We start from the raw sequence: 16,827 nt of genomic DNA, 5'->3' as shown, positions 1-16,827 counted from the left end.
AGACAGCGGAAAGTGCATTTGAGGAAAAAGAAGAGCAACGTTAGCTGCTAACCTTCAGGAAGCGCAGTTTGAATCCAAGGTGCCTAACGACTGTATATTTCCACATCTAAACGGCTGCATAATACACCCGCATTCAACTCGATACACACAAAGTACCAGCTCGACTGGAAGTGACTGCAGCTGTCCTTTGCGCGCTGCCGGATAATCTGTCAAACGCTCACGCGGTGTGAGCTCTAGTGATTAATACAATCAGCCCGCAACCCACTCGCTCATTATCATAGCAACAGCCGCCGTAGTGTACCGTGGCAGCCGTGTCAGGAGACACTCTCCTGACTCCCCGAGGTGATCCATCAGCGATCATTGACCACTGCAGAGCAGGATCGGTCGCGCGGCCGCTGGAGGTCACACAGGCTCACCAGAGGTTTCAGGGAAACAATGGGGTTTGGGGGATTTGGGAAGCGGGTACACGCGCGCATGTACAGTAATCAATGTTCCCCTACAAGGTCCAGACGACACACATGCAGAGTGAAACTTGCAGACCCACGTGCGAAGCATCAATCACCACACGCAATTGGAAAGAAAAACCTACTGAGGGAGCAGAAATCGATTCATCTGCAATTTAAAAAAAAAAAAAAAAGGGACAAAGTGAATCGCTCAAAGTGTCACAGAGGTGAGCTGGAGCAGATAAAAGCAGCAGCTTGGAAATAAAAACGAAGCGCGGGCTCTATCTGGGGTAGTAGGACAAACAACCGAGTCTGGCTGTGTCCCAGCAGACACACACACACAAACCACACACACCTGCTTCAGCGGAGCAGGGCCAAACAGTCTGCATCCAGATGCTCTATGGGTATATGTCTGTGGGAGTGTGAGTGGCTCCTAGTCCCATCCATCACTGCCACAGACGTGCTTTAATCCCTCCCTGCATTCTTGAGCAGCCCTGACGCCATAGGGAGTAAGCCCCTGTGGCCTCCCCCACCCTGGGTGTGGAGGGTGTGGAGTGCCGCCCCCCCCTCCCCTCCACACTTCCCCGGGCCACTTCTGGCCACTGCAAGGATAAAACTCAAAGAAATCTGTTGGCTCTGCGTGAGCTGACGGATCACTAGCACGTGATTCAAGCCTGGAAAGCCAGAGGACAGGTTGACGCTAATGAAAATTAAAATTATACCTCCGCGTGCCAAGCGGAGCCATATGTTCATGGTAAACTAGCACTCCGACTGGCGCTGTCTTGTCTTTTATAGTCTACTGAGGGCAAAAGCGTGGATCGCAGTCGGGCCAAACAGAACATAAATCACTCAGCTGGCTCTGATCAAATTATTGGGCATTGTTCTCTTGACTTTACAGGTTAGGGGACCATCTGACGCGTAGTAAGTGACCTTACTTATGATAAATTGCCGAGGGATCCAGAATAAGGCAGTGACCGGGGTCAGACTAATTGCTGGCGCTGGCTCAGCACTCTCACCACTGTTTATACATCACAGTCATGTCTGCTAAAGCCTTAAACTTTGACAAACTGACAGGCAAAAGCCCTGGTGATGTTTTCAGTCTATTAGAGGCGGTTAGACTAGTCTGGGCCCGTCCGGTTGGTTTGCTCATTGTGGTCAAGGTTAACAAAGATAACAAAGGAGTCATGCCCAGCAGCCCATTAGGGCCCATTACCTGAAGCGATTAATGTCCTTATTAAAGGCTTTCGTTACCTCATCGGCAGGCCTGAAAGATCGCTTCTGTTAAGGGCTCAGGAGGGATGTTACAGCAATAGCCAGCGAGTGTGGTGGGCCAGTTTAATTCACCATGAAAGTGTTTGCAACAGTCCGATTTAAGTCAGTGAAAAACAACCTTTCGCGTGGTTAAACTTCTCTAAATGCAGCGGCACCGACAACTTCCTGAAACGACAAGATTACCCTTAGCTCTGATTCACTTGCTCGAACCAAATTCCTTCTCAGCCTCCACGTCGATCGTGCCCGCACAGAGCAGCGCCACAATTCTGTTCTGTTAAAACGAAAACGACTGTGATGATTCACCAGAGAGGCCTTAGTATTCTCGCCACGCTGCCGAGGCCCGCGCGAGACGGAGATATATATCCTCGTCTCCGGCCGAGCTGAGAGGAGCCGGCCGGAGCCGGCGGTAGATGGTGCGATAAAGTGGTGGAGTTGTCAGCATCGGGTCATGGACCTACATCAGAGCCCTGTAAACACAGGACCACAGTCCGGACGGCTGCATAAACCATCCATCAGGTGAAATCAGCTCTGTTTAGACATGTCTTGCTGCACCTAGGACCTACACACGTGTGTATTTATTCACGTTCAGCATTTAAATGTCCTTGAACGCTCACGTAGCCTCTAATAAGAACGTATCCCACTTACAGTAGAGCTTTAGTAAACACGGCGCTGAACTCGCAGGGCTCACGTAAATCTCCACATAAAGTAACCACCCTCTGACGTAAGACAAGCACACGGCTGCTGGCTCTGCACTGAAGAGGATAAATAACTAATATTCTGTGTTGAGCTGGACGGTGATCAAAGGTGGGTAAATTCCCCAGGCAGGCAACTAGATTTGAATTAGGACCGGCGTAGTGCAATTTCACTCTCACAGTATAACACCGCTCTGCTTCTGTTGGTGTTTTATTGTGGCTTCAAGTTCAGCGGACCAAAATCTAAAGTATGTGTTTCATACGCGTACAGTATCTCTGGAGAGGAGGGAAATCTGAGCCGGGCTGCCTGCTCAGCATCCTGAAAGCACTGGTGATGGGTGAGACAGCTGGTGAAGAGCCCAGCGCAGACACACACTGGCAGGTTTTACTCGACGCCAGAGCTACCACTTGTGGACGTCTGAGATTGCACATTGCTCTTTTAAATATCAGCCACAAGCACGCACGGGCTTCACACAAACCCGAGCCACATTTTCATTTTTTACTTGTAGATTAAGAGTTATTTGGTCGAAGCTGATTGTATTTATGCACAGACTTTGAAATAACTCTGGCGGCCTTTATTTCATTACAAAAGCCAATAAGCAACCACACCTGATGTTAGCATCGAGCTTTATAGAGCGTGTACGGGTGTGTGTCGCCACACCGGGCTCCTCCTGAAGGTTGAAGTTCAAAAACCTGAACATGACCTAGATTCTTTCCCTAAATCTGTGTCATAGGTTAACACGCAACTCACTAGAGCGCAAACGATGCCGATCGACATTAGTTTGAAGAATATGTATGAAAGTAAATGTTTAAATGTGTCTTTGTGTAAGGTTTGTAACTGACTCTTTGTCGATTTAAATAGAAATTGATTGACTTGATTTTTTTTTTTTTTTTTTTAACATCTCATCCCATAAATCAAAGGTCAGATTACATTCCACTGTTGAATTATGACAAGAAATTAGCCGGGGGGCCGCTTATCGACCCATAATCCACGACAGGTGCTCCACAAAGAGCTCGAGCAGCAACTGTGTTTAACCAGCGAAGTCAAATGCGACAACAAAGCCTGACCTGCGCGACCAGTTCCACCAGTCACGCGGACGCTGAGGCACGTGAGCTAATTCGATTGCCGTGGAAAAAGTCGTAGCAAAACCACCTCAAAGCAAACTCCTTTGTTCAGTCCTGCGAGGCCTTTTCACTGAGGAATGTGGTTCATAATGGCTGATAACACCGAAACAAGCCATCACGGGCACCGAATGGCACCTTGTCTGAGGGCAGGGCACGGCACGGCACGGCAAGGCAAGGCTGGGCTAAGCGCTAGCAGCTGTGCCACATGTGTGCCTCCTTCTACCCACAAGATTGAATTAAGGCCCCTGCCGAACTCATTACTATCCCATCCGTACAGGGGAGGCTCAAGAATGTCAATGAGGATCAAGCTCATTATGCAGTCGTGGTGCACAGCGCCCAGAAAAGGAAACTTTCACACCATTACACGAAATGAATCAACGGCGATAAAAATGGCGGGGCTTACTTTTGAGACTAAGAAAACACGAAAAAATTACAGGCCAGTCCTTAATTTATCATTCAGCGAAATAAATTCCTCGACTAATTGAATTACTGCTCACAGCCAGATGTGACAGCCTGGCGATGTCCCACAGGACGGGCCGGGGGGAATCGACAGGCAGATGCTCCGGCCGGCAGGGGTCACGAAAGGTCAAGCTGTTCCATTAGTGGAGGACAAGGGTGGCATTTATTCACAAGCTTCTCCTCCTAAGCAGGGGATGGGCTTAGGGGGGGAAACGGAGATGCTTAACCCTTCGGGCAAAGGGTTGACTACAAAACATCCACTGTTTCTCTCATTCCCGGTGAAGATACGGCAACTGTTCCACCCACTCGGAGAAAAGTATGAGGAGAAACCTACATGATCTGAATCCTGAGCGCAGAGAAAGCGCTCCCATCCAGGCCACATAATAACAGAAAAGCATGGGGTGTTCTGACAACACTCGCTGCCAGCGCTAATGCACTGCAGCCCACTTTACACAGCAGTAATGACCACAGAGGCATCTATGGCAGTTTAAACAATCTAACCTGATCCGACTTGTCTGCGGAGTCTGTGTGAAGCTGTTCTGTCTCAGACTTCATCAAAGTGGCTCTGGAGCGCGGCGGCACACTGCACGGAGAAGACGACAAACAGTTTTTCAACATATTTCATGCTCAAATGTATCTTGGCCTGCGACTCCTGCGGCCAGCCAACGCTTGCAGCTTGCCAAAAGGCCCAGACATTAAGCACGATGATATAGATGCTGGTAAAAGATCGGAAAGAATGAGTGCGGTCTTCCAGCTTGTTAAAATACTTGTTGGCTTAGACAAAAAAAAGCCCGTGGCACTGTATGATAGCATAATTAGCAAAAAGCAGCAGGCCTGTCTGGGACCGAACATGAACACTCGGAGAACCCCCATTAGAGACTCACAAACACACATCATCATTTTAGAAAAGCTGCCCACAGACTACCGGCGTATTCTCTTTACACCACACACAAGGACCAATTAAGTGTGCAAGAGTGTGAAAAACCAGGGGCTGAACTATGTTAATAAGCTTCCGCTTATTAAATAAAAATGTCATCAACCACAATTTATGTATGAAAGAGGAAAAAAAAAAAACACAGAAAGAAATGATACACGAGGTTAATAATACAACATGACTGCGTAAATACAGCTTTCACCCAGCTCCTTGAACTGTAACAATCATGACTGTCAGGAAAACCCAGTTCCTGGCATTTCTCTAGACTCTTATTATTAGCTTGTGGCTGGGTATGCCAGCACCGACCGAAGAACTGTAGAATATCGTTATTAGCATTTAAAAAAAACGGCGGCCGCAACTTTCCAGTGAGGACGATTTCTCCACGCGAGCAGACCACAGGGCTTGCCGCTGGAGTCGAAACCGCTCGCCTCACGCGTGCGCGCGCGCACACACAAAATTGCTACCGAGGCGCAGGACAAGCGCCTGAGCAGACAGGGATGGCTTTCAAAAATAACTTCAAGAAGATATCACCGTTATTAAAGTCATTCTTTTCCAGTCAGAGTCCCTGCCAGGAGAGACAGTTTTGTATTTGGCAATCGCCGAATAAAAAACTGTCAAACGACATAAAAGCATGCGCGACGATACCCGCGGCAAAACAATAAGCGAAATGAAGCTTTCTAGCAGTTGTTTGTATTGACAGGGATGATGTATTGCAACAACCTAGAAACCAAAGTGTATCCGCTGTATGTCAGTGGGTTGAGTGACACGACATCATCCACCCATTAGTCACCAGTCAGGGCGTGCTCCTTGGATCACTACCCTCATGAGATTGTGGATAAATGATTTCACCCTCCAAAGGGGAAATGATTTATAATGAATGACTTCACTGCTGTATGTATTCACTTTACAACAGATCCATGCAAGTCGAATATCAATGCGTGTGAAAGGCCGGTTGCTGGACGCAATAAAATGCATTCGAGGTAGAGATACTAGCTCAGTCAGTGCAAGCCAAAAGGCGGTTCACACACAGCTAGTCCATCAACATGGATCCTGAAGGCTATGACAGAGTTATGCGGACTAACACAGGCTTCTTGTTTTTCAGCTAAAAAGAATGCAACGGGAGCTGCTATACAACATGTGCACCACAGTGGCCCCACATACTTCGTTAGTGATTTTCTCACACAAAGGATATGCGCATCCCTTGTAGTTGTGAGTCACTTGTTCCTCTTTTCACCACAAAGAGACAGTCTAAACTGTGCGCTCACATATTCTCCACACCCTGGGAAATCCATGTGGACAAGACAACAACAGTCCCGTTGAGTCTGTCAAACCACCGGGGATGTTTGAGCCACTGTCCAAGCTATGCATTAAATCTTGGCTTGGACGTAGAAAAATGTGGGGACCCGATGGTGAATGGTCAGGGCACATACCACGTTGGCATGCAGCACTTACAGGTTCGACTCCTGGTCATCCAGAACTTTACTGCATTTCTATTCCCGGCTCTCTCTCCACACAGTTCTTGGCTATCCATTCAACCATAGCAACCCTAACCCTAAGGCAAAAATGCGGAACATCTTGGATACAGAATACTGTATGTAGATGTTTTGACCTTACTGAGAGACTGTTGAGAAGATTGTACAACACTCCCGTCTATCTGTGAGCTTAGCTCAGCATAAGGGCTAGAAGAACACAGAGAAACAAGTGCCCACCTCTTGCCTGACCCTTTTTAACCCTTGGACGGAGCCAGACTGGGTGTTGCTTCCATGTCTATGTATTGTGCCAGTTGTCTCATACATGGAGTAAGAGGCATCAACCTTCCGAAGCAAGAAAAATGTATATGGATGTATTTACCCAAAAAGTTCAAACAATTCCTTTAAACATAAACACATCTGATCACCTTTCTTAGATTAAGGTGCAGTACTTGGACAGAGGAGCAAGAACCAGATCAGTCTATAAACCAGGCAGTTCACTTTCTTGGCTCCTGCACCTTTAATAACATTAGGATTGAGCTGCAGACAGACCAGGAGCCAGCATCTCCAATGACACTTGAATGTCAGATCCCATTAATAGCCCTTGGTGCCTCCTGTACGTACGTAACTCACACATGTGACTGGTGTGTTTACCTCGGCCACGGTGAACCGGTTGCCCCACATCGCCCAACATCAGGCTTCGAAGATTCACTAAGATTCCCTGCCTCACGTTTCTGTGAGCGCAGAGATTTAGTAATCCTCTGACACGGCTGTGAACCCACGTCTAAAACTTTTAAAAGGCGGCATTTATAAGCGAGACGGGAGGCATCTGCTTTGACACGGTTTCGGCGAAGACATGTATTAATATTGTACAACTCTCTGCAAAACTGCAAAAAGCTGGGCAGTGACCTGAACTCTGCATAACCTGCTTAAATTAGCAAACCAACTATCCATAATACTGACCCTCCTGACTTTCTATAAAGACTGTGTCCTTGTAGGCATGGCATGAATCATTTCATAGTGTTTAAGTAGTATAAATACACCAGACCTGGGGAAAGCTCCTGTGGCACACAAAGTGGAAAGAGGCTTTCTGGATAGATAAGTCCAGATGGTCCTTTGCACCTGCACCCATCTACTATGAAAACCACCCTAGCAGTGGTCTGGACAGACAAAGTTCCACAGAGAGCTAGTAAATGCGTAAGGTTGGGCCAGGGAGAGTGAGCCCAGGGTTAAATACGGCACATGTAACAGCTGTGCATAGATCCAGCCTTGGCACTAGCAGGATGCACAGAAGCAGAGCTGGAAGTATCTGGGCAGTGAGGGAACCCCGAGTCAACCCGGGTGAAAAGTGAAGAAAAGCACATCACTGCTTGGGGTGCCCAGAAGGTGCTGTAAAAAGCCCACCCACCTACATCGGCCTGATTCATAGACCTCTTGGCGTCTTTTTCAAAGGATGCATAATTTTGTGCAATTTCACAGAGGCATAAATGGCAAAAACTGATCAAACAGATCAAATGTTCTGACAACTACTCTTTCTTTGCTCTTATCTTGACTTGTGTCACAGTGAGGTCCGTCACCCTTTTCCTTCAAACAACTGAGGCCTGTCAGCCAAACAAGCCTTGACGATAATATCACCCCAGCAGGTTTTTTAGATACATTTACCTCTTTGGAGGGAAAGGATTTTTGAGGAAGCTTTAATTGAGCATGCTCTCTGAGTGGATGCCAGCGTTGCCGTCGACCTGAAACAATCAGGACCCCGTCTCTGTTTATGCTGGCCGGACGCCAAATGACTGAACCAACATGACAAAGCCTGGAGACGGGAAAGTGGAGAAAAGAGCTTATCTTGTTCAGAGATCAAACCACTAACTGTTAAAGAGGGGAAGGGGCTGGACAGGGAGAGCAGCGCTAATGAGCCTGAAAATGTTCCTAAACGTAACACGAATACAGGGGCTGCCAAAGACCCTCCAAAGCACTTCATGTCTATCCCAGAGCCCAGGAAACCACAGATAAGAGTGCACCATGTTCCACGCAGCTCAGTGGAGCGGGCTTCTGAGCAAGCAAAAGATGGGAAACGACATCAATATCATGCAAGACTGCAGAGTTATAGCCATATTTGTCAAGATAGATATGTGGCTGCTGAAGACTGTGATGAATGGACTGCTGGATACAGATGGATCCATGTGCGGTCAGAGATAGATTTGTGCAGATCTAAACATTCTTTCTCATCTGCTCTATACAGCTTTGTAGCAATTGTCATTTACCATCTTCAGATGGAATCACACTGCGGTGTGGTATGGATCAGACTATGATGCTGCACACATGCTTTGTCCAAACTGCTGTATCAGTGTAAAAACTTAATTGATCTTTCACAAATTGAGGCATTATGAATATGACAGAGATGAATGTATCAACCACCTAGCTTCTGGTGCAGTGCAAAAAGACCAGGAGAGGGTGGGTTCTTCAGCTTTCTTCAGAAACAAAAAGATAGTCAATCTCCACCCACTGATGAGCAGGTGGGATGTGTTGGGAGTGAATGTGTACCCAGAAAATTTGCTCCATCCATCATGGGGGGTGGGGGGAAAATACGAGCAGAGGACACATGGCGCCAACGGAACATCACAGCAACGAGCACTTTGGCTGCAGCACCAGCTGTGTTTGCCTTTCCAATAGGGCACGGGTAGTAAGTAGGACCTTATGGCTACTGGACCGAGGTAGGGCAGATCAATCACAATTTCTATTGTTATGAGGATTGACCGGTAAGCGGGCTTAGAGACAATGAGTGGGAGGGGGTGCAGAACGTGGCATTTCCATACAAACCGGGCTGTTGATCGCCGGATGAATGTGGCAGCACGCGTGGCCTTTTGAAGCAAATATCAGAAACACAAATCTCATGTATATGCAGAGTTTACTGCAGAGCCTAGATGCTGCATGGATGTTTCCAGTTTGAAATCGTAATCAAAGGCTCAACCGGTGTTTACACACGGCACCAGCGTTCTGAAAGAATATGCTGTGAGCATAAGCAATGACACAATCCCCGACTAGGTCCCCTGCAGCTGTTGTACTGTCGAGACATCAAGTCCCATACGCGGATCAATACGCCTGCACGCTGCGCTCCATCTCGCACGCATTTCATTGTTCATACATTTAGGTAATCAAACTATTACTTGCATATCTACAATAAATCACAGACTCGGACTGAAAGTGCTGAGGCGGCACCTTTACCAGACTGAAATATTGTATGCCGTCTAGAAAGCTCACAGAAATTACATGCACCACTACTCAACTGCTGTCATGGGGGCCTTTCGCCTCGTGGAGCACCGATTGCCACGTGATTTATATGATCATCAATGAAAGAGTTGTAATGGCATGTCCTGCAGTAATTTCTTCGGGGTTAATGAAAGTCTGAATCACACGTGCCCTCGTCTGGCTTTGTTTTAGGGCTCCCTCGCCTTCTTGCTTCACCTACAATCCAATCATCTGCCGCGGGAACTCCTAATCTCATGCCTTGCCTGGCACACTGTTAAAGCGGCAGCCTTCATTTAATCTCCGTTTTCTTCGCAGTCCTTACAGGCTGTCACTTAAGCACGTGACCCAGAACGAGCGTAGCTCAATTTAGGCCTGTGTATTAATCTGCTCCGGGGCTCAGGAGCCGCCGCTGTAAGTGGGAGCACGAATGGGCGCATCGGTTCAGGTGGATGAAACTGCGTCGCTCTGCTGAGCTGGACAGAAGGTTCGTGTATGTGCAGTAGAGCAGGGGCTCTTGTGTCGGAGCAGATACACAAAGTGCAGCTGACTGAACAAATCCCTCTAAGTGGACGTGTGTGTGTGTGTGTGTGTGTGTGTACCAGAAGTAGCCACAGCAAAACAAGTTAAATTCAGAATCGCTGAATTATGCAACACAGGGCGGTACTCCTTTTTTTTTGTTTGTTTTTTTGTTAGTCACAGGGTTCAGTAATTACTTTTGTCTGTCATAAGACAGGACGGGTTATATCAGCGTAGTGTTGCTGATAGCTCTCTGACCTGCAGTTATGTGCACACAGAAGGGGTCAAAGCCAGTCTTGTGGCTTTCGGTCGGCATCTCGGGGAGCGTGGTAGCAAATGAGAAGCCTCGGCCAAGTCGCTGTCAACACCAGCTTTCAGCTCACCTGCTTTTTATAGCAACCACTCCGAACACTGCTGGCCATACACCACCAACAAACACTTTGAAGGCCAAATATAATGTCAACCACAGCAACAAGAAATAGAATCACACAGGCCGCCATTATTCTTCTTCGGGTGGATTGTCTATACTTGAACAGAGGCTACAAAATAACGCGGCAGTCGGGGAAGTGACAAGACGGGAAGAGAAAGTTCTTCTCATTTCAACTCAATCCATTTCAAACGCTTTTGTCTCCATCATGCACGGCGGAGCCCCTGTAGCTTCCCCCGTGCAGGGCCTCTCTACCTAGAGGCAGTGAAGGCCTTCATTTCATCCCCGTGTGACAATAAGCACAGATGTTACCCGTGCCTGATAAGTCACACGCACCGGCGCCTTATATGGAGAAAAATGTGCCGGGGAGAAGACATGAAACATTGGCGTTTCTCGGCCAGCGTGCTAGCACTTGAGAATTAACGACGACGGGCACTCACACACACATGCAGCCTGCGGAGAGGAGAGCCATTCCAAGTTCCTCGGCTGACAAAGATGGCTGCTCCCGCGGAGCGTCAAGGCGCCAAAGACAGGAGCAGTCAACAGTTCGGCTGTTGTTCTGGACGCAACTCTACAAAGTTACAAACGGCGTATCAACTGGTTTCAAAACAGACTGCTCCATGGGGGAAGTTCCAGCTGTAATTATGTCACAGCGCTGCGTTGTTATTGAGTCCTTCATCTTAAATTAGATGAGCTGGAGGTGCCTCTGGAGCAACTCTGTGCCACCCAAAGAGCGACAGGGGAGAATTGAATTTCCCTTTTGTCACTGGTAAACAACTTTGACAAGTGACGTCCCCACCAGTTGAGGAGCGTAACTCATAACTCGTGTCGCAAATGGAAAAGAAGTGAAAGGACAACAGTCATATGTTTTGTACTAAAAGGAAATTACTGGCCACATTCGATCAGTGGGTTCAAGACCCCTTTTCCAACTCAAGGAAAAACAGAATAGTAAAAACATACTGTTCCTTGTGGTGGGGGATTTCTTAGCCGCAAAAATGTGAAACGCAAAGGCCAAAATATCTACATGGGTCTTATGACCTGGTGCTTTTTATTTGTTACCTATCTCCAACACAAGCTCAAAAAAACTGTGTGCACACATGAGAAGAACAGCAATTATCTAAGTAAATAACTATTTCTGTATGGTCCATTAAACAGGCAGGGGTCTGAGGAAATATAAACCAATCACACAGCATGTTTCCCCCGCAGAAAAATAAACAGAAGGCAGTCTTCAGTAATTTTTTTCCTCTTGCCCTCATCCTAGGCTGAACATTACCCCTGGATAAAAAAATGATTCAGGGAAAGACTGGATGCATTTAAAGTGCACTCACTTCACCAACCCATATTTCAATAATCATTAATCACACTAATTAACATTTCTATATGACACTTCCTGAACATTAATCCTTTCCACCCAGATATGGCTGCGAGAACATTGGAGAGACTCCAGTCTTCAGAGCGATCAATGAGCAAACCAGCCTCTTAAAGTCAAACATTAGCCAGTGTTTTTATTATTACAACCCTCCTCTGTGGCTTTTAAAGGTAGCACGGTCACACGGATACCTCCCTGTGAGGGTTTCCATGACAGAGGGTTTGTCATGCCAAAAGGCATACCCTGACCTTTTCCTCCTGATCCACAGCTCTGTTTGCTCTGGGTTGGCCCTCCACTCCAGGGGTCCCCGTGGCCCTTTTGTTGCTTCTGTAAGAGCCTAGAGAGCCCTTCCACCCCAGCACGCGGCCAAACAACAATACAGGGAGGGTAAATCACATCCGAACACAAGATCAGAACATGCCCCGGTATTTAGTGGAATGACCAGTTCTCCCAATCTCCCAGTCCATAAATCAGAAGGAAGAAAGCACCTTGAACCAGACTCTCCCAGCACCTACACTATGTCTACTGTATCTGTGGAATGACAATAAAGGTTCGTTTGGTATTAGTTTGAACTCATTTCCAAGGCTCCTCGTTATAAGGACAATGTGGAATTTGCTTTTCTTATCCTACCAAATTACTTTTTCATGTCACACAGCCTCTGTCAATAAACACTGAATTTTAAAGGTGGACTGACGTTTTTGAGTCGTAAATATAAATGGTAAGACTGAGTAACTGCTCTGTACTTTTCATACACTGATCCGTGGTCTTCTATTAAAATAAAAAGACATTCACCAAGAACCGATAGCGAGACTTTCAAAGAGCTTGTCGCAGCTGCAACAATGAGATTTAATTAAGTCCGTGTTAGGACCAATGGCCCCTGCTACACACACAAAAAACATCCACAAACTTTTATTCTAAAAACTAAATAAATAAAAAACAACAAAAAAAACTTAACGATGAGTAAAAACGCGCACGAGTGAACGGAGTCCTTTAAAGAGCAGCGTGACTGTGAAATAAGTTCACTTGCAACTCACCGGCAAACGTTCCCTCTCGACAGACATACTCCCCGCTACATTCACATGTTTCCTTCTTCGGAATCTTTAAACACGACGCCGTTGCACGTAACAAAAACAGTAAGTAAAAACAGTGGGGTTTTCTTGGAGCCCTCCGTTTCCAGACCAAACGATCCTGGGACGGAGCGCCAAGAGACTGCGGACTCCTCCCAGACAATGTGGGGTTAAACTCCTCCTTCCCACGGACACTGAGAGGGGGGATGGCCGTCTGCCTCAATGTAACATGGAGTACCGGGGGATTAGTGACAAGTATAGCCCTATAATGTATGATAAATCATGGACGTTCCAAACTCGGGTTCGTGGACTTTTAAAGGTCCCTCGGGGAGATGACAGGGTCCTCTGCTAAATCAACTACAGTGTAACTGCCACATCCTTTCAATTCAGTTAAAAATGAGTAATGTTTTTATTCGCATCATGATGAGTACATATCAGCCTGTGCAGCTGTTTTTTTTTATTTTTTAACAAAAAGGGGTCGTGAAATAAAAGATGCACATTTAGAAAGCAACAGTTGTCAAAATTTGTGTTCCTTTTGAAGCAGGAAGTTAATTTTTTTGAGTTCACATAAGGAAATTCTAATCTGAACATCTGAGAAGTCTGGCTTGGAAAATTGCCCAGATCTTAAAATCCAAGATGGTTGCTCCTAGCATCAGCTGGACTAATACACTGTTTATTACCTGTATATTAGAGGGATTTGTCTATTTGTGTATAATTAAATCAGCCCTACACTCAGCACCGCCCACCTTCTGTCCCTGGACATGTTGCTGTGGAGTTTGCCTGCTCACAATACATCATAATGCATTATTATCAACTGGTATCGCTCACGATAGCTAACTAGCCAATGAGCAGTCATTGTATTTTAATCTCCAACTTGTTTTAGGCTTGACCTCTGATATCCAAGATAAACAAAACGCAGGAACAATACTAGCAGTAGCCAACTGTAGTATTTATTTGAGCTTGGTCAATGTTAAAGACTTCACTTTTGCCCTTTTTTTAATCTTTTTTTTTGTTGACTGAAGTTTATGGAAGTGCAACAGAAAATCACTGAAATTATTAATGATCCAAGAACATGTGTTTATACTAGTTTTAATGTTTGCCTCAAGAAACTGTTCCCGCAATGACGTGTACAGTCCACAAAACACTTGTAGACATTCGTAAATTGACCCTGAACCAACTGTATGTGCAGTGGTTAAGGAGGAAAAAATACAATATTACAGAATATTATATTTTTTCCTCCTTAACCACTGCACATACAGTTGGTTCACGGTCAATCCAGCGTCCTGATGTTGAAATCAAGCCTGTAAAGATATGCCTGGCAATTACCTGCAAAGTTTCCTGCCCTTAGATACTACTTTTACTTGGAAATATAAAAGGTGTGCATATTTTGCATAACACTAACAACCCCATCCGTCATGTAGACTAAAGAACTGATAAGCAGAGAGATAGAAAACAGGTTTACTCAAGACAATCAGAAAGAATGCTGCCAATCACAATAGCCACTGTACTCTTGAGCCTAATCTTTACTTTTACCTTTCACTTATTCTTCATCACTCCCTGTGACAATTCCTCGACTTCCATATACGCAGTTATGATGACGATGCTTCAGTCTCCATTGCGTGCCCATGAATCTGATGTTTCATAATGTCTACCTTTGGACAGGAGTGCCAGCCAGGTCAGACCAATTCAATCTGCATATCAGCTGTTTTACAGTTCCTTCAGTGGGCGCCACAATAAAGATATCTGTCTCCTGCCAAGTGTAGCAGCAGATACAGTGACGCTCTGCTCCTTTCATCACAGACCCATCAGGATCTGTCTACACAACAAGCAGCCTTTCATCCCCTTTGGCTGGAGACAGCCGCGAGGACTTTCACTGCAGTTAACAATGCATATTGTTTGGAAACTATCATATCTTATTATGCATCTTTAGGACTGTCAAAGGATTATGCAGACAAATTTGTCTCCGAGAGGTAAAGACAAAATGGCATTTGAAGGGATTCGGATATTTTTAACGAGAAAACACTGTCACGACTGCAGTCCAATGGGTAAATGTCTTCAGCGTTATCAGTGGCACGCTTTGGATCCACACCCAGTAAATGATGTTGTCGAACACAAAACCGTGGATAAATTCTGGCCACATAGAAGCATGTGGTTGCTTTCAGGGGGCTCTAGTGACTCTGCTTCTATCCTATTAACTATTAGCCGTGTGTGTGTCTGGCATAAGACCACAGCCCTGACCATGCTGCTCACATGGACCCATTCGTCGAGGTCCCACGAAATGGATCAGTATTGTCAGTTCATTGCTTTAAAACACAAGAGGGAGCTGAAAAACACTGAGCTCAGCCAGAATTTTCCTTTTCTTTCCTTTTCTTTTTTTGCTGATGTGAAAAAAACGCAGATAAGCAGATGAGCATGGGCTCCCGCAATACACACATGGTCACACACTCGAGCCTTCTCCTTCCCTTTAATGAGGCTTCTCAACACCCCCCAGCCCAGGCGTCCCCGCTGTCACCACTTCGTTCTGCCGTAACAGCCACTCTAATAGGGTCGTCGTTGTAAATGCATGTCTGCCAGAGTGTGTGTGTTACTGTACGAGAGAGGAGAGGGGTGGGGTGCAAATCCCCTGCTAAGTGATTTTCTCACCCTTCTCACACTGCTGCCTATTGTGGGATGTGATCCGCCATTATTACCCGTGTATGAAGTGCTGAGGTGCGAGTCCTGGCCTATTCGGTGTCCACGTGTAATTACAGAGCTCATTTGTGATGTAGCCCTTAACGGCTCGTCGTGGCTGGAAGAAAACGGCAGAAGGCGTCTGTGGCATCCAGAAACACAAGCAAGGAGTAGACGTAAAGTGTGTGCGAGGCAGACAAAGGCAGGGCGATGATCAGATCGACTAACGCCACACCCTGAAACAACGCCTCACTCGTGTCCTTATATGGCAGCCAAATTTAAAGCATCTAGGAACACAAAGAGGTCACTGCAGCAGCTCGCACAATAGACAAAGGAAATCTTTATATAGAAAAAGAGCAAGGTGAACGTGTAACAAAAAGGTATGATAAAGGCCGGCCTTTCTGGAAAGGCTTTTAATTGAACATGACAGGTCTGATCCTGGTGATAGCTCGCAGACTCCTGAGGGCCGAGCTAATGAGAAATCAATGACGACAACCAGTGAACTGTGTGTCGCTGCAGTCGCCCCTCACGCCGGCGTTATTCAGGTCTTTAAAGGACAGGCGGCGCGCTTAAATCCCCTGATTTACATGTGATTTCATTAACATGAGATAAAACCCTGAGTCCCGTAATTGTAATGAGCCTCACACAGAGGCTTTCTGAGCTGCAGACCTGCGAGACCTCTGTGATAACTCAGCAGAGACGTCACTCAACAGTTCTCATTTTGCGCAGAAATAAATCCCGGAGCTGAAAACGGCGTCCGCCAGAGGCCTGATAGAGTGGCCTGCACCAGTTATCAGAGGATATATAAACCTGTATAAATGCACTGGAGTGGGGAAAGTGCAAGATTTGTCTCTCTCTCATTGCATCACCCGCCCCGTCTGCCACGCAGATATGTCATTACAGAGAGGAGAGCGCCGGAGAGCAGGGAGGGGAGCTGGATGTGCCCGAGCTGTTGATTACTTGAGTTCTAGGTGAAGAAAATAACACAGGGGTGTGACAGGGTAATGAGTTGAATCAGTCTTTTGTGTCCCAGCGTAAAAGGAGGAAAGCCTGAGATGACCGTTTGATGAATACAAGGGTGGGACTATAAGACAAAGCTGTAAGCCTGCACTGGGAAAAATAGACTGACAAGATGTCT

General features: G+C 46.4%; 1 protein-coding gene across 3 annotated transcripts in view; it reads right to left on the bottom strand.

The window, feature by feature from the left end:
* Positions 1-16,827, bottom strand: part of tiam2a (TIAM Rac1 associated GEF 2a) — an 84,297-nt gene that overhangs the window by 50,839 nt on the left and 16,631 nt on the right. The window contains exons 1-2 of one of the 3 annotated variants that reach the window (XM_047611014.1): positions 12,987-13,200; positions 4,493-4,574 (exon numbers count right to left, since the gene is read on the bottom strand). The exons of 1 other annotated variant lie outside the window; for it this stretch is intronic. The gene's annotated coding sequence lies outside the window, so the exon portion shown is untranslated. Of the gene's footprint in view, positions 1-4,492; positions 4,575-12,986; positions 13,201-16,827 lie in introns of those variants that run through there. One more of the 3 variants, XM_047611013.1, reaches the window with a different exon arrangement.

Source organism: Mugil cephalus, chromosome 17 (genome assembly GCF_022458985.1).
Source record: "Mugil cephalus isolate CIBA_MC_2020 chromosome 17, CIBA_Mcephalus_1.1, whole genome shotgun sequence".
NCBI classification, from domain to species: Eukaryota; Metazoa; Chordata; class Actinopteri; order Mugiliformes; family Mugilidae; genus Mugil; species Mugil cephalus.
Note: the sequence above shows the minus strand (reverse complement) of the source record. Positions and strands in the feature narration are given on the sequence as shown.